The 22,585-nt window shown below is 39.7% G+C and overlaps 1 protein-coding gene across 1 annotated transcript in view; it reads right to left on the bottom strand.

Moving 5' to 3' along the window:
- Nucleotides 1-22,585, bottom strand: part of TNFRSF17 (TNF receptor superfamily member 17) — a 46,193-nt gene that overhangs the window by 11,326 nt on the left and 12,282 nt on the right. The window lies entirely within an intron of this gene.

Raw genomic sequence — 22,585 nt, 5'->3', positions numbered from 1 at the left:
CGCAGGCACGAATTTTTAAATACTTTTAATATTTCAAAGGTTTTTTTTTTAATTTTTTAGAAAGGTGTTACAACAAGTAAAGGGGAAGGTTACATTTATATGAAAGCAACAGTTACATAATTTCTCCATATGCAAAATTTAACAATGAGTACATCATATAATAATAAATAAAGTTCATGCTGTATAAATGTTTGATCTCTATTGCAACAATTATAAAGCAAAGAATAAACCAAGGAAACCATCAAAAGCAAATAGACCCCAACCAGATTCTATACAGCTTTTCTACTTAAAAAGACCTTCATTAGGTGAAATTGGAATATCTAATTTCTATAACTAAATCATAAAGTAACAGTTTTAAACTCTATATATAGACTTATCAGGAGGTAACTGAAAATCAAGGATAAGGGGTTTATCATAGGAGGGGAGGAGATAATAAAGGGGAACTAAATAAAAGAAGAATGTGGGGGAGGAACTGAGGGGAATGGGAAAGAAAAAAAAAGGAGGTTCCATTCGTAGAGTTTACACAGTGTTAAATGCAATCCAGGGGTCCCAGGTCTTGTAAAATAAAAAAAGGGGATAACTTTTAAAGCATATCATGGAAGAATGCTTATTGTTTGGGCTTCTATCCTATGTGAAAGGAATGGGGCAAGAAGTTGTGCTACTTTCAACTGGAGAGCAAGAAAGAGGATTCTAATCCAAACGTTTTATAGTTAAAAGACCTTTGATGGGTTTAGGTCATTTCTGGACCTGAATGATTTAAACTCCTTTGTTCACACTAGGAGGTTTTCTGTGATAACATTTCAGATGATTTTGTCAGTTGTTTTTCTTGCTCATTGGATGATTTCAATAGATCTGCCAGAAGCTTACAGGCCTGTCTCAATTGTGGAGTAGACCAGACATTCTTCCTGTTTGTTAGTTTTCAAACAGAAGAGTCAACTATGGCCAATGCAGGAAATAGATATTTGAGGATATTATTCACTACAGTGAATGGGTGTGGGCTGAAAGATTTTCAGTGCATTCTATACTGCCAGCAAAGGAAATATTATTGCTAAATGATAAATACACAGTATTTAAATAGCTGTGACATATTATGCAGCGCTTTATAAAGTCCTTAGTCATGTCAATAACTGTCCCTCAAAAGAGTGCACAATCTAATGTCATACAATTTAATACAGTCTAAAGTCACTTTTGGGGAAAAGCCAATTGGAATGCTGGAATGCATTGTATTTCTGAGGCTGACGACATCTATTTCCATTCGTTATTGGTTAGGATGGCATTTGTTTGACTTCCAGTTGACCTTCCTTGATCCTTGGGTTTGCTGCCTGTTGGAGAAGAGATTCATTGTACCCAGGGCCAGTCTGACAAAACTTGGGATAGTGGTCCTCCCTTTGCAATTTATCTTGGGAAGTAGCTCTGAGGAACAGGACTAGATAAAATAGACAAAAGTAGACATGATGTCTCTGCCCACCGAGCCACTCCAAGCATACCCTCACCTTCCACCTGTAAATCATAATTGGCCAGACCTACTACTGTGGATAAAGTCTTATCTCTTCTCTCATCATCTCCGTCTACTACCTGTCCACTTGACCCAATTCCCCTCTGATCTACTCTGTTCCAATTCCTCCACCCTGGCCCTCTCCCTTTCTACTGGTAAATACCCCTCAGCTTTTAAACATTCCATAATTCTCCCTATCCTAAAGAAACCCTCACTGGACCCCTCCCTACCTTCTAACTACCGTCCTATCTCCCTTCTCCCATATGTCTCTAAACTTCTTGAACGCTTTGTCTACAAAAGACTCAACGATTACCTGAGCACCAACTCTCTCCTTGACCCCCTCCAGTCTGGTTTTAGAGCTGCCCATTCCACTGAAACAGCCCTTAATAAAGTGGCCAATGACCTCATCAGAGCTAAGTCTCAAGGCAACTTTTCCCTGCTCTTTCTCTTTGATCTTTCCTTTTGACACTGTTGATCACCCTCTTCTAATACAAATTGTGCGCTCCATTGGTATCAGTGACACTGCTCTCACTTGGTTTTCTTCCTATCTGTCTGACCGCTCCTTCCAAGTTTTTTTCAATGGAACTCCTCCACTCCCACTCTCCTACCTGTTGGTCTTCCCCAAGGGTCAGTCCTTGGACCGGTTCACTTTTCTCTGTACACCTCCTCTCTCGGTAGTCTCATATCCTCCTTTGGGTTACAGTACCATCTGTATGCTGATGACACTCAAATCTATCTGTCCACCCCTGACTTGTCTCCCTCAGTCCTGGATAAGGTCTCATGCTGTCTGTCAGCCATATCATGGATGTCTGACAGATTTCTGAAACTCAACTTGGATAAAACTGAACTCCTCATCATCCCCCCTCAAATTCCAAATCTCCCCCTGGCATATTTCTAACTGTTACCAACACTTATTTGTCCCTCCCCTCAGGCACGTTGTCTTGGTGTCACCTTTGACTCTGCCCTCTCATTTTCCCCCCATATTCAGAACATTTCCAGGTCCTGTCACTTTCACCTACTCAACATTTCCAAAATCTGCCCCTACCTGTCCCCTGAGACCACCAAACTCCTTGTACACGCTCTGATCTCTTCTCTGGACTACTGTATCATCCTCCTTCATAATATTCCACTAACCCGACTCACTCCTCTACAATCTATTATGAATGCTGCAGCTAGACTCCTCCATCCTTCCCACCGCTCCACTAATGCTGAATCTCTTTGCAGGTCTTTATACTCACTTCAATTTCACCTTAGTATCAAATTCAAGCTCCTGTGCTTTGCCTTCAAAAACAATACTCCCCCAGCCGCTCTCTCTGCTCCTCTGATGACCTATTATTGACTTTCTCACTCATAACCTCATCACACACACAGCTACAAGACTTTTCTAGAGCTGCCCCAATTCTTTGGAACAGTCTTCCCCATCCTATTCAGCTTGCTCCTAATTTCTGCTCTTTAAAAGAGCACTCAAAACCCATTTTTCACACTTGCCTACCCATCTTCTGTCTTTTGAAACCATCACTATTTTCCACCACTACATATCTCCCCTCCTATTGTGTGGTAATTCCCCCACCTACTACATTATAAGATCTTCGAGCAGAGTCCTCTCCTCCAGTGTCACGGTCTGTATTTGTTTGTCATTTGCAACCCCTATATGTTGGCGCTATATAAATCCTGTTTATTATTATTATTAATAATAATAATAATAATAATAATAATAATAATATGGGTTGCAGTGAGGCATATATGTAATTCAAATTCTTGTATTTATTCCCCGGATTAATTCCCATCGCACTTATAATTTGGCACTTAAGATTTGGGCACGTGACCAGGGTCCCTACGTGACCTTGCCTGTTTAAGTAGAAGTGCTTTGGTCCCTGAAAATGGATGGACTGATGGGAGTAACAATACATTTTGGATATCAGTTGAACCTGGGTAGGGGAGGAGTTGGCAGGGCAATAAATATCAATATGCACTCTATTTAAGTTGGTGCAATAAATTAATCTACAATGGGAGACCTATCACACACAATCAGGTGTGTGATACCTTGATAGGTGCAAATTGCATACTGGATTTTGTAAGTATTATTTGAATTGGCCAATTTTAAAATATTTTGGCTTTATATGGAAGTGTGGGTTTTTTTGTTTATTTATTTTGTCACGTACATTTAGTGGTGTATGTATGGTCTCTATTTTCACCTGACCTTTTTGAAAATGTGGTTATCTTGAATATCCTGAAGTTGTTTTAATAATTTTTTAGTTTTTTTTAATGTGATCTCCTTTACAATCCCCCAGGATTTTTAACCTTGGGTGATCCAACAGACCTAAAATGTAACAAGTAAATTGATTGTTTTTGAGTATTTCCTTTCTATGAATTGTTGAAAGCCCAAAAACAGCACAATTGTCTTAATAAACCTCAGGTGTTTGATGCGCATTGTTGTGCGGCAATGCAAACCTGCTATGTGCGCGTGAAGTGTGTTCCCCAGCAGAGAAGAAGGCGTATCATCATTCGGGTAACTTTTTTTGTGTATATTGTTTGTTTTGCTTTACATGCAGTCATTTATCTACATATATGAATATATGTATGTATACATTTAAATGTGTGTATATATACATAAGAGATATTATAGGAAGAAATAGGCAAAGAGGGTTTTTTTGGCATATTGTTTAACACATATGTACTTCAAGAAATTTGAAAAGATTGCCTATTTCTTCCCATGTTGTGGGCTTGGCTCAAAGCTAGTTTAGGATTTTAAAGGAAAGCATGCAGCCTTCTCTTCCTCTTGGTTTTTTAACTGTTTATACATATACATGCACATATTTAGATTTGGCCAAGCATTGCTTATGCAGCCCGAAAAGCATAAAAAAGACAATCCAGCACCATCTAGTTGCCAACAAAACATGATTTACCATGCTGCTTGTTATGCAAGCGGGTGTGGACCCACTGTTCCACTGACTGGGTATGCTCCAGAGGGGCGTGACTAAGCCGCTACCAGGTCTTCGCTAGAGCCTCTGATGGTGAGGATAGGCTTGGGCTGCGGGGTAGCTGCCAGGTGCCACTCCAGAGCAATCCCCAGGCCAGTGGCAGCTGACCACAGGAGTCAGGAAACCCGGTGCAAGCACCGAGGGGCTTGCGTGGCCAAGAAGTCCAGAAACAAGGATCCAAGATCAGGGTCAGGCGGCAATTAGGCAAAGTCCAAAAACGTAATCCGAGGTCAGGGTCAGGCAGCAAACAGGCAAAGTCCAAAAACGTAAGCAAGGTCCGGTACACAGCAAAGCAAAACAGAGAAAACACCTTAGCATTGAGAGTTACACAGGGTAAACCAGCGATTGCTCAGGCAACTTCCTGTAGTAGGAGTTGCCTTTAAATACCTGCAGGAAACCAGCCATAGGCTGTAGAAAACAGAGGGCGTGTGTGTGTTACCTCATAGATTAGGAGAGACACACCCACGCCAGCTCAAACACCAGAGCAAGTCTCAGCATGAAGGAAACACAGGCATGGAACATAGGTAGTGGGTTACCTGAAAGATAGGACCCAGCGCCCGTGCCTGCAATTAGGAGCAGCGGCGCCGGCACGACCTGCAGTGCTAACACTCTTAACACATGCTAATAATAGAACCTCTTCTGTAACTCTATGATAACATCTTTTTGCTGGGAACCTCTGGCAAGCCTCTGGAATATCACATCATAGACTACTGTACGTTTGTGGGTGATATTGCTTCTGGTTAAAGGAGTAATCCACCTATATGTGCTTCCGCTACCAAGCTGATGTGATCAAGTGAATATATAGTGGGCCAAGGTATAGAATGGCATTAAAACTGCATAAACACCCTGAAAAATCCATAAAATATGTTTTGCACAAAGTATATTTTTCCCTGGAAGATTTATATACTAATAAATGTTTGAATCATGTAAACACCTAAATATTGCATACAATCCAGTATTTAGGAGTGCTTGACCCTGCTTGTGAGCTTGTCAACAAATGTGGTGTGATGTTGTGCTTGGCAACCTGGACCTCCTTTCATCACTATCAGGTGTGTTAGAATGAGTATGCAACTGAGCTGGACAGCTAATTGACAACCTGTTTGGACAGCGGTGGAAGTGTGTTTGTATACAATAGGGCTAAGATCAGGCAGCACAGCACAATGAGAACAAACCTATAACACTACTACAAATGAACAGAGGAGTTCTGTAGAACAGTGGCAGCAAATCAACATGAGTGAAGTATGTTAAAAGAAAACGACAGCCTGTTCAGCAAATGTCAGACTATTCACATAAATAAAAACCATGACAATTTATTCCTAAAAAGATTACTTACATAATACATTCAAATACCAATATGTGATATGACTTTGAGAATGGGACAAAGGCAACGAGGGGGGTCAAGTACTAGTTTGTAGTGGAAACCATGCATACATTTGTACTAATTATTCATGGATAAAATGACAAAACCTTTAATAACATGGATTACAGGAAGAATTGCTAACCAATAGAGACCATCATTTTAAAACAGTCACAAAAACATTGCAGCAACAGATAAAGATAGTAATAATGAAGATTACAAAAAGTCACATCAATGCATACCATACAATCAAACTTACTTGATAAAACCAGTCCATTTAAAATCGAAAAAATGAAAATGCATATATATTTATATACATTTAAATCTATTTTGACATACACACACACACACACACACACACACACACACAAAGTGAAATTGCTAAATGTTCCTTGATACATGTACTATAACATCTTTGCCAACAATTTTTTCTTTCAAATATTTCATTTCTCTAAAGCCAAACTATAATAAAATTTGCATTAGATCCAAAATGCTTTGGAACATTTATATATTATAAAGTGCCAATTAGTATATATACAGCTTGATATGAATTAGTTTGCAGTGTTGCAACCAGTCCAAAAAAACTTATTAAAACAATAATTGCAGCCAGTCTAACTAATAAATATAATATAATGAATGAACTAATTTTCTGAATTAGTATAATATAACATAAAAATTTAGCACTTACCAAAAAAAAAAAAAAACAAAAAAAAAAAGATCAAGCACTAAAGATTCAAACTGACCTGTAATGGACTGTAGGTACACACAGAACAGGGACCAGGTGAGCCCTAATTGATTGCTATGACATGACCATTGACAAAGCTTAACAGACCCACCTCAATTGTGCTGCTGAAAACTAAGCACCCTAACTGCCGAATTCTTGACCCCACTGCTCATTTATCGATGCTACGTGCCCTGCAGGTCATATGTACGTCTGGCGAGCATCCACGCATTCGGTCGATAAATCAGATTTTTTGTTTCTATTAAGTACGCTTTTACAATACCCATCACTTCCCAATTGTGTCAAGTTTTTTTTTTTTTTTTTTTTTTTCTTATTTTGCTTTCCCTTGTAAGTTTTTGTATGAAAAGGTGGGTTGTTATATGAAGAATGTGGGTTTTAAAAAACTGTTTAAAGACTGACGCAGTTTAGTGCACCTCTGTCCCCAATAGTTTTTTGCCTATATTTCTCCATTAATGGATATGAACTGACATAGCAAACAAGTCAAATTGTGTTAAAGATCTTTGTTAAAGAGGGAGAGACAAAAGTTAAGATTCAGTTTATGTTTAAATTTAAGGTTAGTTAAAGCTTACCTAAACCCAAACTTAAAACAGTCAAATCTGTAAAGCCAATATGTTGATTTGTTTAATCTATAAGAATTAGTTTAGAAAATTCACAAACTCATTTTGTAACGCTGGTTGGCCCTAGCTGTGTGCCTATGTACTATCTCAAGACCTCATAGTTCTTCTATTTTTCTGTTGACAGATTGAAGTTCCACAGTGCTTGCTACTTTCTGTGGCTACAAGCCCTGCTCCTTCTAGATGCATGAGTTTTACTATAACAAAACTATCCTTGAAGATGTAGTCTGGCATCTATTTTTCTTCCTACTTGGGTGTCACAAGGTCACATCTGATTGATCCTCCCTTGTGTTAATTATTACAGATAAAGGGAAATGCTGTAGTGTGTGATGTGGTGTGAAAACACATTTGGCCCTTAAGACAGATTTTCTGTCCATAACTTTACTTCTATACACTGTTGGAATTATGTTATAAACAAAATTGTGTTACCACAGTCCAGCCAGTAGTATAAGGTCACTGGAGATTCTCTGGGTCACTGGACACATTTGGAGGCCATGGGAGATTTCTGTGGTCATGGAAAAGACTCCAGGTTTGCAGAGATCACAGGAATCTAGGGTTTCCAGACATGCTTCTGCTGTTCATAAATTATGGTCATCTACTGTAACCATCATCTTTGAAGTCACAAAAAACAGACTAAAAAATGTGAGAATTTAATACCGGAGACCAGAAGACTTCCTTTTTGAAAATTTTTTATTTGATATTATTGTAATTTTTAATAAATATAGACTTTTAACCTGTACAACTATATTTTAAACTTCCTGGCTGGATTAAAGAAACACAGTTCTTTAAATACAGGATTCCATAATTGGTATTGCTATCCACAGGATACACAAAATAGGAGAATTGGAAGCTTTGTATTTCAATATTTTTATTAAGATTTTTTAGAACAACAAAAAGAAAAATAACAAGGATAAGACATAATCAAAAACCAAATAGGTCCAAAGTATGAGCAGGTAAAACTTAATTTAAAATAGAGCTATATATGCCACATTCGCTATAAATAGAACCTGTTATCAAGCCCCACCTGGAGTGATATCCAGAACATTTTATATCGTAAACACTAGAATTTGTCATTCCAAGCAAGGTCATATCTGTGACCATATCTGTGATCCATATCTGGACCATAACTCTAAACAACATATAGAGGGTAAAACACAAAAGGGCAGAAGGGGAGGGACACTAGGAAACCAGGAAAAACACATCAGGAAAGGGGGAAAGGGGGAGGTAGAGGAAGTAAGAGAGCAAGGTATTTAAATCCCATGTTCCAGGAAAGTTTCCCCAAGAACAAGAGCTATAGGTTATTAAAGGAGATCAATGGCTCCCAGATATCCTCAAATTTGTCAAGAGAATTCTTCAATGTGTGTAAGTCTATCATTCACCATGATCCAATTCAACTTGGATACTATGGGGTCCATGGAAATCGTGGGGGATTTCCATGCTTTAGCTAATGCGATTTTACTTGCCACTAGTATCAATCTAATCAATTTCTGGAGGGGTTTCGGTTGGATGGTGTCAAATTTGTTAAACAGGGCGGCTTTCACTGAGCTGTTAATCTCCTTCTTTACTATTCTCGAGATTAATTTAAATACATCCTCCCAGAACTTCCTGGCTACCGGACAAGTCCACCAGATATGTGTCATGGATCCCCTGTCCCCACATCCTCTGAAGCATAAAGGAGAGGTTGAAGGAAACATCTTTGCTAGTTTAGTTGGTGTAAGATACCACCTGAGGGCCACTTTGTAGTTTGCCTCCATGACTGCAGTGTTGAGAGATATTCTGGAGAGAGCATAGGTCATATCCTGCCATTCCTCCAAGTCCCAAGTGATACCCAATTCGCTCTCCCATTCCCTCATATATCTCAGTTTTTTACTTTGGTTAATTAAGACTGAGTAGATAACAGAGATTAGTCCTTTTGTAGTAGCTATAGAGGAGCAAGTGCTTTCGAACGGCGAGGAGCGCATGGGTCATGGAGCACCTCTAATTATCTGATTAATAAAGGACTGCAGTTGTCGATAGTGGAAATATTCTGAGGCAGGGATGTCAAATTGAGTGGACAGGTGTTCCCATGTAAATACTGCTCGAACATCTATCAAATCTCTAATTCGTCTAAAACCTTTAGAGATCCACCACTGAAAGTTCGCCTGGCTCAGACCCGGCGGAAAATCCGGGTTATTCCATAGGGGAGTCAAAGGCTTATGAATAGAGGCAAGCTTTGAGTGGGGACTGAATTTGTCCCATACCCGGATAGAGTGAGATAGAGCGGGGCAGTTCACGTGTCCTCTATTATTTTTTTTCCGCCACATCAGCGAATCTATGGATCCCAAAAAGCTATCTTGGTTCTCCAATTCTACCCATTGGGGCTTCGCACCCTGCAAGGAGCTTAATGATAACTGTGCTACTTGCGCTGCTACATAGTAATATTTCAGATGTGGGACTCCCAATCCTCCCATGCACTTGGGAGCCAGCAGTGTATCTTTATGAAACCTGGATTTCTTCCCTGCCCATATAAATTGTAATAATCTAGACTGGAGAAGAACAATCTCTCTCATAGGTACCGGGATCGGAAGCGTGCGAAAAAAGTAGAGCAATCTGGGAAGTAAATTCATTTTAACCGCCGCAATCCGTCCCAGCCACGACGGGGGGGACGAAGACCACCTCTGGATGTCTGCATATACTTTCTTAAGTAGCGGACCATAATTACATCTGTAGAGACTATTGTATGTAGGGGTCAACTGGATACCTAGGTATTGAATGGATTCTTTATGCCAAATAAAATCAAAATTCTCTTGAATCGCCGACAACATCTCAGTGGGGAGGTTTATATTAAGAGCCTAAGATTTGGATTTATTAACCGTCAGGCCAGAACTTAACGCAAAATCATCTAGAATTCTCATCAAGTTAGGCAGGGTTGTAATTGGAGAAGTAATGAACATTAGGAGATCGTCCGCAAAAAGCGCACATTTATGTTCAGTTTGGCCACACTTAATACCCTGAATATTAGTATCTGCTCGTAGGGCTATCGCCAACGGTTCAATTGCTAGGGCAAACAAAAGTGGGGAAAGGGGGCAACCCTGTCTAATTCCCCTCTTAATTGGTACGGCTGTAGATAGGAACCCCCCAAGTGAAATCCTGGCTTCAGGTGAGTCATATAGAGCCAACAGGAGATTTGTAAAATAAGTACCAAAATCCATCCTAAGAAGCACCTGAAACAAATATCTCCAGGATATGCTGTCAAATGCCTTCTGAAGGTCAAGAGAGAGCAACATGGCTTGACGTGAGGGGCCCCCATCCCAGCCTGAGTTTATTACTGATATGAGATCAATAGCCCTCCTAGTTTGGTCTGGAGCCTGCCTATGTGAATTGGAAGCTTTGATGAGTGAAGAGCCTTATGACTTATTTGGTATTGCTGAATCCTGGCTTAATTCTTCACATGACTGGGCTGTCAATTTCCCTGGGTATATCCAGGGTATACAATTTTGTGGAGATAAGGGTACTTAATATTGTCCCATATAAATCCAAGAAGTGTACAATTGAGCCTCCCTCTTTAATATTGATAATTGCAAGAAATCGTCAAGAGGAAGCAAAGAAGAGGTTGAGGCTCAAAGGTTTTGAGTCAAAGGCCCTAAATCATCAATGAAATCCGCGCTCGCTGGTCGCGCGTACTTTCGCGCTTCCAGCGAGCCGGTTTCCCGCGGTCCGGAATCAAGTGCGCTCGTACACTCGCCCCCTCACTGCCAGCCGGATTCCTGCCTTGATAATAATGAGCAATAGGGGTCGTGAATCTGCCAATTAAGGCGAATAGATTTCAGCTGCGCGATTAAGGAGGATCTGTTAAGCTGTCACTGGTGAGATCATAGCAATTTATTAGCGCACACCTGCTCTCTGTTCTGTGCGTATCTACAGTCCTTTACAGGTCAATTAGAATCTTTATTGCTTCATCTTCTTTTGGGTAAGTGCTACTTTTTTAGGTTATATTGTATTCATTCACAAAATAATAAATTTATTGTTACATTTGTTGCACTGTTTTTATACTTTTTGGTTTGCTTTGCAACACTGCAAACTAATTGAGATCAAGCTGTATATATACTAGTAAGCACTTCATTATATATATATATATATATATATTTATTTATATCCTACAATAATTATAAATAAATATATATATATATATATATATATATATACCCACATATAAATAAGAAGCAAACAAAAGAACGTGTTTGTGCTTCTGACTTTTGTGGGAAAATCTGGTCCGATGGCTTCGCGCGCGGTCAGTCGCAAGATAGTCGGCTTCTCCGATCAGGCGTCGGAAGCTTTTATATAGGCGCCTATGTAGAGGAGTTGAACTCGGTTAACTCTTGCATAACAGAAAAGAAATGAGTGATTTTAAAATATGCTTTTTTTTTTGCGCACATACATGTTTTAAACATTTGAACAGCACAAATATTTTTTTTTAGGGCTCAGGGTATTATGTGTGCCATTAGAAAGAATGATTTTTTAGGGGAACAGTGACTTTTAATGCAAGCTCGCCAGTGTAAAGTTGCCAGAGAGCGAGCTCATTCAGTTGCTGAATTGCGCGACGGCTTGCGATTTCGGATCGCGAATACGAATGCGTGAGCGAGCTTCCGATTTTGCTTGATGAATCAGGGCCAAAGTGTAATGTATTAATATGTATTACATTCATACATAGTAATCAAGCGTATACAATTGTTTGTGTTTGTTTTGCCTAGTTCTGTTAGAAATCACAGATGTAGGAAAGTTCGCTAGACAGGGTGATGCTAACACCGAAAATTGGAAACAATATTAGATTGAAAAGGTAGTAATGATATGACCCTATTTTCCGTATAAGTCCCCGACGCGTTTCGCCCACAATGGGCTTCCTCAGGGGTATATGACTTTATACGATTAGTGGTCTATATATACAGAAGAATTACAAATTAATGACATTAAAGATAAAGATATCGGCAGATATATATATGAGTAAATACAGGCAATGATGGTTATATTGCATATCACTATTATATATTCACAAATAAAGGATGTGTATATATTTAAATTTTGGTCAGATACTAATAAGGTAAAGAACAGAGTATCTAAAAACATATGGACAAATGTTTAGATAATACTTACAATTAAAGGAAACATCAGGTAGAGATTTAGTGCTTAAAACAGATGGTTCACAATGGTGATGCTGGTGAGCTGTAACATTGTAATTGACAATATATGCTTCAGTATAATATAGCTAGTATATCATAGAGCAATATTTGAGATAATCAAAGGATAAGTATGTATATATACCTGACAGAGAGGTAAGGATGGGGATTTTTTTCTGGGAGGTACATAAGATGAATCAAGTTAGATATTCCCAATATGTGGACACCTCGAAAGGTAGTTGCTAGAGGATGATATTGTTAAGATTTTTTAGATATATGGATTCTCAACCTAAAAGATATGAATGATAATGTCAGGGGTTGTTACTTAATAGTGGTAAAGGTAAATTAAGAAAGGAGAACAAGATAGCTTACCATTTGGGGTTGGGTAGCAGAGTTGCCGATTGATAGATAGGTTTAAAGGATGAATGTAAATGTTTGTCCGTTATGATATAGCAATCACCGCTGTGCAGGTGACAGTTATATCTATGAGGGTTGAATGCCTAAAGGGTGAAATAAGGAGACTTATAGTAATTGGGTATTCAAAATAAAGGAGTAAGGGTAAAAAGTGGTAAGGGTAAAGAAAAAATCAAAGTAGATTGCTTACCAGCTATTGGTGATTGTAAAAAGTGTCACAGACGTATGATTTTACAATCATGACATTGCAGGTAGTAGTTGCACACATGAGGGTAAGATGTCTATGAGGTAAAATAAAAGGCTTACAGTAATTGGATATTCAGACTGAAAAGCGAATAGTGGTAAAATAAAGTAAAATTATTATAGGTAAGGTTGAAAGTTAAACAAACTGCTTACCAGCGATTAGTAGTTGTAGAGGATAAAGCATTCACATCAGCCAGAGAAGTGGTGAAGGGTGACTTGGGTGTGATTTGAATGGATGTTAGGGATACGGCCAAGCAAAGACTGAAAATAGTCTGTGTGGGAGCCGGGGCGCCACAGGAGGTGGCCAGCTAGCAGGGGATTTGTGTTTGTCATATAAGGGAAAATAAGGATATTAAAGAAAACGCTTGATATTCCAACCATTCAGGGGAGGTGTAGGCAAGGTCAATTATACATGAAGCATAATGTGAATCACAATGAGAATGGATTGTAAGATCAGTTTGCACTATACTGGCACTAGAATATAAGCAATTTGGTTGGTAAAGATAAGAGATCTGCAATAAAATCCTAATTAGTATAAAGGATCAAATAAATAAAGGGTTAATTGGACAAGAAAATATATGCAATAACACCATAATTGGCAAAGATACGGTAACATCATTATTAATATACAAATCTTATATGAATGCATCAGACATAATTTCAAAGTGCATATAAAAAAGTAGAATGAAGAATAACTCAGGGCAACGTAGACAATCAAATGCAGCAGATACAATACCAGTATTTAGGTTAGGAGATCAGAGTGGGTTATCTATTGATATTTTACAGTGTGGTGTAATTTGGAGTATATATACTAATATATAGAGGAATATAAGGCTAACTCAAAAAGTCCAAAAATAGACCTAAATATATATATTAAAAAAAAAAAAGGTATAAGGGGGTACTATGGTGGGTAGAAGGTGGATACAGGGTGTAGGATACTTTAGACATGGGAGAAATAGAGCATTTATGATATGAATGATGTTGATAGGTAAGATTATAAGAATGGTTTGTAGTTCAGAGTTTCATTAAGACCTGGGGGTTTAGTTGCTTGAAGATTAGTGATCCATTTGGATTCTATTTGGAGTAATTTTTTTATCTATATCCTCTCCACGGGGGTTATTAGGAATATGGTCCAGGAATTTGGTCCTCGGACGTCGAAGTTATGTTTGGAGCCAACATGGTGACATATTGGCGTAATGATTTTACCAACTTCGATGGAGTGTACATGTTCGTAAATTCACTTTTTAAAAAGACATTTTGTTTTCCCTATGTAGAATGCTCCACATATACAGTTTATCAAATAGATTACACCAGAAGTGTTGCAATCTATATGGTGACAAGGTCTGTAGGAGGTACCATTAGGCAAAGTAATAGTATTTGTGTCTCTAATCCAATTACATTGTTTACAGTGACCACATTTAAAGGTACCTGGTATGCTTTTAGTAGGACTTAGAAATGACTCAAAACTAAGTGTTCCCTCAATGATTTGGATCGGCGATATGTAATTTGCGGTTTCTTACCAATAAATTTACGTATGGTTGGATCTGAGTTAAGGATATGCCAATGTTGATTTAAGGTGTTATAGATGAATTCATGGTTATGGTTGAATCTTGTGATTATTCCAGATGTGGGTACAGTAGTAGTTTTCGTATCAGTAGCTTTAAAGAGAAGATTATGTCTCACTTGGTTGCATGCTCTTTGATAAGCTCTCTTGAGGGTATTCATCGGATAGCCTCATTTTAAAAGTCTCTCTTTAAGGTATTTGGCTTCTATCTGAAAATCATGTTCATTTGTACAGTTCCTTTTTAATCTCAGGTATTGACTGTAAGGTATGCTCTGAATCAGAGCTTTGGGGTGAGCACTTTTGGCGTGAAGTATAGTGTTACCCGCTGCTTGTTTACGGAACAAGGTGGTGGTGACCATATTATTTTCATCTATCCTAATGAAAAGGTCCAAGAACGGTAGTTGGGTATTGCAGTGTTCCATTGTGAATTTTAAGTTAAAGTTTATTAGATTGAATACAGTTAAAGAACTCTATAAGTGTGGGTTGAGGGCCTGTCCAGAAGATAATAATATTGTCAATGTATCTTTTCCAAAAAAGATATTAATGCATTACACTTTGACTCAAAACCTTTGAGCCTCAAACCTCTTTCTTTGCTTCCTCTCGGCGATTTCTTGCAATGGGTGAGAATATTGTCCTCCAAGAACACCGAAAAGAAATGGGAATGTTTGTTGAAAGTCTGTTATACATAAACACACTGAAAAATATATTCCAATGGGTAAAATGTTTCAAATTAAACCCTATGTGGCTCACAGCTAATGTTAAACTTATAAAGAATAAGAAAAGTGCATTCCAAAAATTTAAAAATTAAGGCTCACTTTGATCGTTTGAAAACTATAAAGAATATGATAAAAGATGTAAAAAGGAGATACAATGTGCAAAACAAAAAAACAAAAACAAAAAAGAACAAAAAAAAAGAAGATTGTAAGGGAAAGAGGGAAAGTATGGCAAAACCACCTAAAATTTGTAAAAATAATAATAGTATCAGCAGATACTTAGCAAAAGATTATATTTGAACATGTAGGCCCCTTAAAGGTTGTCTCTGGATTGGTAACTGGGGATAAAAAAAAAAGGCAGATTTACTAAATACTTTTTTTTAACTCTGTGTACATAAATGAAAATGTCACTGCCTTAAATGAGCCACAACGGCTCAAAATTGATATGATTGAGAAACAGTTGGGCAAAATTAAGGTTGACAAAGCACCAGGACCTGATGGATTACATCCATGAGTCCTCAAAGAGCTGAGCTCAGTTATTTCAAAGCCATTTTTCTCATTTTTAGAGACTCTTTAATCACTGGCATGGTACCCATGGATTGGCATAAGGTCAGTGTGGTTCCTATCTTTAAAAAGGGAGCAAAGTCACTACCAAGTAACTAAAGACTGGTAAGTTTAACATCCAAAGTTGGAAAGGCCCTAGAGAGTTTAATAAAGAACCACATAGAGGACTTTCTGCTAGAAAATATTATTACAAGTGATAGCCAGCATAGATGCAAGAAAGACCAACGTTGTCAAACAAATTTGCTCTCTTTTTTTGAGGAAGTAAGTAAACAGGTAGAAAGTGGAATAGCAGTTGATATAGTGTACTTGGACTTTGCTAAAGCATTTGACACTGTACCCCACAGACAGTAAATATGCAAATTATGGTCAATAGGTTTAGAAAAGCCAATCTGTAAATGGATAGAGAACTGGCTAAAAGATCGTATCCAGAGAGTTGTCATTAATGATTCATACTCTGAATATTCTAAGGTTATTAGTGGTGTACCCCAGGGTTCAGTGTTGGGACCTTTACTGCTTAACATCTTTATAAATTATATAGAGTTTTGGAATAAAAGTACCATTTCTGTGTTTGCAGATGACACCAAACTATGTAATGGAATTAAGCCCATACAGGATGCCTATATTCTACAAGCAGACTTGGATGTACTGTGTGATTGGGGAGCCAAGTGGCAAATTACATTTAATATGGATGAATGTAAAGTTATGCACTTGGGAGCTAACAACATACATGCTGTCTAGGGAGAATACATTTTGGGGAGTCAGAATAGAAAAGCATGTGGGGGTTCTGGTAAATCATAGACTTAATATTAGCATGCAATGCCAGGCTGCAATATCTAAAGCTAGCAAAGTACTTTCTTGTATTAAAAGAGGAATAGACTGCAGAGATGGAGACATAATCCCGTCCCTGTACAAAGCATTGGTCAGACCACATCTGGAATATGCAGTCCAGTTTTGGGCACCAGTTCACAAAAAAGTGGAATTGGAGAGCGTGACCCCCCTAAATAGATATAAAAATGGCCCATATAGAGAACTCTCTTACCGATTATTCACTTTAAATTTGTTACAAAGAACAAGTGGGCACTCTTTTTGTCTGAAGGAATATACGTTTAGGCTCCAGATAAGGAAGGGATTCTTCACTGTAAGGTCTGTGAATATGTGGAATGGGTTCCCTCAGAAAGTAGTTTCAGCAAGTACTATAGATTGATTTTGGAAAATGCTGGATGATTTTCTAGAAGCACAGAATATAACTGAGTATTAAAGCTTTAAAGTAAAGATAATAGAGACATCTGATCCAGGGAACATCTGATTGCCTCGTGGAATCATGGCTCAATATCCAGGTCTCAACGATGTACTAAGCTACATCAATTGAAAAAATATATCTAACCTGTAATTAATTTTAGATGGCAACATCCCAAGTAAACATAGAAGAACACCTTTTTTAAGGGGACTTTAACCACCTGGGCGTTTCACTGATGTCTCGATTTCTGTACCAAAAGCGGTACACTGTTTTTCATGAAATTTTTTTTTTTAAATTGTAGACCTGTTACTTACAGAAATATGTCCGAACAAGGGTCTAGTAGATATCCTGAATATAAGTTTGAAACACCCAATCATGTAAAAAAAAAAAAATACCTAAAAATGTAATAATAAAATTAAATAAAAAACACAAAAATCAGCTTAAACAAGAATGCATAAATAAATAAAAAATACTGAAAATGCAATAATTCGGTATACTGTATAGTAATATATTTTTCTAAAACACCTCCCTAGTGTGGTAAAGAGTCCAACGACACATACCTATAGACAAAACCACATAAATATATTTTGTATTATTTTGAATTGGATTGGATACAGAACTTTGTATTGAATCCAATACAAAATATTTGAATTTCCCACTACAACCCCCGTCGACGGGCGTATGCACTGACATCATCAGGAATCGTCGAGGGACGCGTACACGAACGCCGGGTGTTCTAATTCTTTCCTTACTTCCATGCAAAAAGCATTACATTTTTTGCATGGAAATTTATTTTAGATTGTAGGCTAAAATTCTTAAGCATAACTCACCTAAATATGTCCAAAATTTAATAAATTTAATAATAAACTTTAAAAAATTTTTTTTTAAAAAACAATATAATACATTTAATACAATATATGTTATATAAAGATTTCTTTGTATTGGACTCAATACAGCTTTTTTGTATTGAGGTCAATACAAAGTGATTTGAATTTCCCCGTCCGCACTGACGCTTGTAGCGACGTTACCGGGAAACCCTGGAGATCGTCACTGCACACGCCAGGTGAAGACTGAAGATAGACGACGTCTCCGGAGGAGCTGCGGGGACAAGGTAAGTGTTTTTTTTTTCAGTTGTAATCCGATTGTCATACAATGTTGTATGACAATCAGATTGCACTGTAACGCGTGTTTCTATTCTTAGCTACCCCCAAACCTGGTTCGGGGGGCTACGATTGTAGCAAGTTTTCTTACCCCGAACCAGGCTAACCGCCCAGGTGGTTAAAGGCCAAGAACAAAAACATGTTTTTAAATTCACTTTATTTTGTATTGATAAAAATTGTACATAGCTAAAAAATATGCATTTTTATAAATACAAAATAAAATGAATTTTAATACGTTTTTGTCCTTGGCCTTTAAAGTCCCCTTCAAAAAGTGGTGTTTTTCACCAGGTGTTCTTCTCTGTACTAAGCTACAAACCATTCTTACCGCAAGTGAAAAAATGTTAAATATATAAATATGTAAATATGTGTACCCATATCCTTTAGAACTTCTCAGTATGATTAATTCTAATGTTGTGAAACAGTCAATTACATGATTTATACCCTGTGGTTGGTACAATGCACATTTCCACCTCATCTCTTTTGTAAAATATGTTAATTTTTTTATGTTTTCAAACTAATATATATTATTCAAGTATTGTAATTGGTTAATATCATTTTGATTGTAATGCCTTGGATATACTCCGTGTACTTTTCATCCCTTATGGCCGCAGCAGCATTCATTGAGAAGATCCCCGGGGCACTAGAGGCTAAATGGGGACAAGTTTTCCCATTCAATTTTTCCTAAAATGGCAGCTACACATGTGAGGACATGGGGCAAGGAACTCTGGGAAGGCGGAATGACCCATAATGCCATGCATGCAGCCAATCAGCAGCCAGCCAGCCCTGTCATTCACAGCCCTATAAATAGCCTCAGCCATTTTGGATTAAGACATTTACAGCATACTGAGTGCAGGGAGAGCGTCTGCAGGCGCTAAGGAGAGCGATAGGAAAAACCTCATTGTGAGAAAAAACTAAGAAAACGATTTATAAGTGCAGGGAAAGGATAGAGAGGAATCATTTCACAGCATCTTAGTGCTGGGGGAGACGTCATAAGGCGCTGGGACAGTGCTATAAAAGCGATTTACAAGTGCAGGGAAAGAATATTTGGGGATCCAAATAGCCATTATACAGCTCTGTCATTACATCAGTTTGTTCTTGTTATTGGGGTGCAAGTGCTATGTTGAAAAGCCTTTAGTGGCTTATATCTGTAGAAAAAGAAAAATATATACGCATTTCACTTCTGCTGTTATTTGTGGTAAAAGCGTTTAGTGGCCTATTTCTGTACAAAAAGAAAAATATATTCGTTGCTTTTAGGGGGGTTTTAATTTGCTTTTAACTTATTTAGTTCAGCTAAAAGTATGTCAGACAGAAGTGCCAGGCCATGCACAGAGGAGTGGCAGGGGCCTAAATGTTTCTGGCGCAGGCAGAGGTCGCAGCAGAGTAAGGGGGCGCGTCAGCAAGAGTCGCAGCGAGAGTCCTGAGCTCCCGGTGTCATCTAGCGGTCGTGTCTTGACCAGCAACCCAACGGTTCTCCGTTGAGGAGGACATCAGTGACGTGCAGATATACTCGATGATGATAAAGCCAATCGTCCTTGGGAGCTGGGTGAAGAAGGGGCTTCATCATCAGAAGAAGAGGGTGGCAGCTTGCCCGTAAGGCAGCAGCTGATCCAGCAAGGTTGTAGCATGGCTGGGAGTGAGCAGGGTGGCAGCAGTGGGAGGTCGGGAGCCAAACGTGCCTGGGGTAGACCACCTGCTTACCTGCCCGGGCGGTAGTGGTGCGAAGGTAGCAGTCAGTCAGTGCGGAGTGTTGGCGGGAAAATCCCCTACTCAGCGGTGTAGGAGGTTAACATAACCATATGTAGAATATGTGGGCAGAAGGTGAAGGGTGGCCAGGGAGCCAATGTTGGCACAACGGCCCTGCGCCAACATATGCAGCGTCACCATAAAGTGGCCTGGGAGAACTGTGGCTCCGATGTTGTGGTCCAGCCTGCCACAGCAACCGTTGCATCACTCAGTGGCACGCAACAGGTTTCAGGCAGTCAAGGCTCCACCACCTCAGCTGAAGGGAGCTGTATGTCATTTCCATCTTCTGCTGGTCCAGATGCTCCTGCTCTTCCTACTCCTCGTCAGTCATTCCGTCAGCAATCGATCGCCAAGTGACAACAGTATGCGTGCACTCATCCAACGGCGCAGAAGCTAAATGTGCTCCTGTCCAAGTTGCTGGTGCTGCAGTCCCTCCCTTTCCAAGTGGTGGACTCTGCAACTTTCAGAGAACTGATGGCTTGTGCCGAGCCGAGGTGGAGAGTCCCAAGCCGTCATTTCTTTGCGAAAAAGGCAGTACCAGCCCTGCAAAAATATGTAGAACAGAAGGTGGGCCAGTCCTTGAGCCTGTCAGTGTCTGCCAAAGTGCACGGCAGCGCCGACGTGTGGAGCTGTAACTACGGTCAGGGACAATACATATCCTTTACGGCCTACTGGGTGAATGTGGTTCCTGCATAGCCACATCAGCAACTTGGCCAGGTGACACCGTTTCCACCTCCACGTTCTCACGCCGCTGGTCCTGCGACACGTTGGTCCACGATCCAACGTGTCCTCAGCCTGCACTGCAGAGACAATTCACAGTGCCCCACCAGCATACCACATGTGCAGAGCACGGCGGTGCCACGCTGTTCTGCACCTGGTTTGCCTGGGCGAACAACGTGACACGGGAGGAATTGCTCCGTGTGATTCATCAAGAAACCGAATCCTGGCTTTCTCCGCGACAACTCAAAATCGTAACCATGGTGACCGACAATGGGAAGAACATGGTGTTGGTGCTGCATCAAGGAAGGCTGAGCCATGCGCCCTGCATGGCGCACGTGTTCAATCTGGTTGTCAAGCGGTTCCTGAAGTCTTCCACCCATCTGCAAGACATCATAAAAATCACCAGGAAACTTTGTATGCACTTCAGCCACTCGTACACCACAAAGCACACCCTTCTTGAGCTGCAGTGGCAGAACGGCATTGCCCAACATAGGCTGATTTGCAACGTTTCCACCCGTTGGAATTCCACCCTCCATATGTTGGACCGACTATACGAACACAGAAAGGCCATCAACAGATTCTTGATGATCCAAGCAGATAGGAGTACTCCCATGTGTAACTTCGATGTCAGCCAGTGGCAGCTTATGCGTGACACCTGCCGTTTGGTCAGGCCCTTTGAGGAGGCCATGTTATCAGGTGCCAAGTGCTCCTTCTTTCACCCACCTTCGTCAGCGGGTACTGGTATTGCCACCCACCACCCCACTCTGTCACTGGGTCACTTTGTGGTCTCCTGATGCTGCTGCCGCCATCTCCACACTAGGTCACCTTGCCACTCTGGTCTCCTGATGCTGCTGCTGCCGCCACCTCTACACTCTGTCATTGTGCCCTCTGTGGCCTCCTGATTCTGTCGCCAACTCCACTCTCAGTCATTGGGCCACTCTGTGGTTTCCTCATGCTGCTCCCCACCCTCCCCACTCCATGACTCAACGCACAACAGATCCTGTCTGTGTAGCAGCTGTAAGGCCTGTATGGTCCCATCAGAATTTGCCAAAAGCAGGAGTGGGTACAAAACACAGAAGACATGCAAATATTTCATTCACGTGTCATCTCTGGTTTGGATCCACTCCTGTTTTTTTGGCATTAGCAATACTGATGGATTATTGAGCAAATGCTGACCGAGTGAAGGCATATGCTCCACAAACAGGATCTGTTTTTATGTGGGTTATTGTTCTGATAGATCAGAGGAAGGGCAAAATAATCAGTGATGTCAACAGAAACTTACTGCTGACACCCTCTCCACTTGTCGGGGGGGGCTCTACTTGTATAAGCTGTTAATAGAACAGGTTCTGTAGACATCTATGTGGAATCAGCTGCCGAGGGTGTAAAAGGAGTGTGCTTCTTCTTGACGCTAACATCGACCTGTAGGGCTGAGTTCATACTTGAGTTATTTGGTCAGTTTTGGCCCCGTGACTGCCCAAATAAGGGAAGTGTGCAGTGATTCTAATAGCGACGCCTGTCATCTGCATGTGATACTGACTCACAGTATTATTTCACTACCACAGCAGAGTCCCTATGCATGTTACTGCAGGGCACAGTGTTCTACACCACTATCAAGGCTCTCTGCAGGCCGGAAATAGATGTTTAACGCGATTCGCTGCAAACAAATTCGGATCCAAGCAAATCTTTTCGAAAAATTTGGCGAACTGGCCGAATCGAATTTTTGAGAAATTCGCTCATCTCTATTTACTACTTTCTTTCCCCTCTTCCCTATATTTATCCACCTAACATACAATTATCCACCATATATATTACCACACTTGGCTTACCCACCTCAGTGTTACTTACACATATAACTTCTTTATATTGACTAAAGTACCACATGGAA

Source organism: Pyxicephalus adspersus, chromosome 7 (assembly GCF_032062135.1).
Source record: "Pyxicephalus adspersus chromosome 7, UCB_Pads_2.0, whole genome shotgun sequence".
Classification (NCBI taxonomy): Eukaryota; Metazoa; Chordata; class Amphibia; order Anura; family Pyxicephalidae; genus Pyxicephalus; species Pyxicephalus adspersus.
This window is presented reverse-complemented; position numbering and strand designations above follow the sequence as displayed.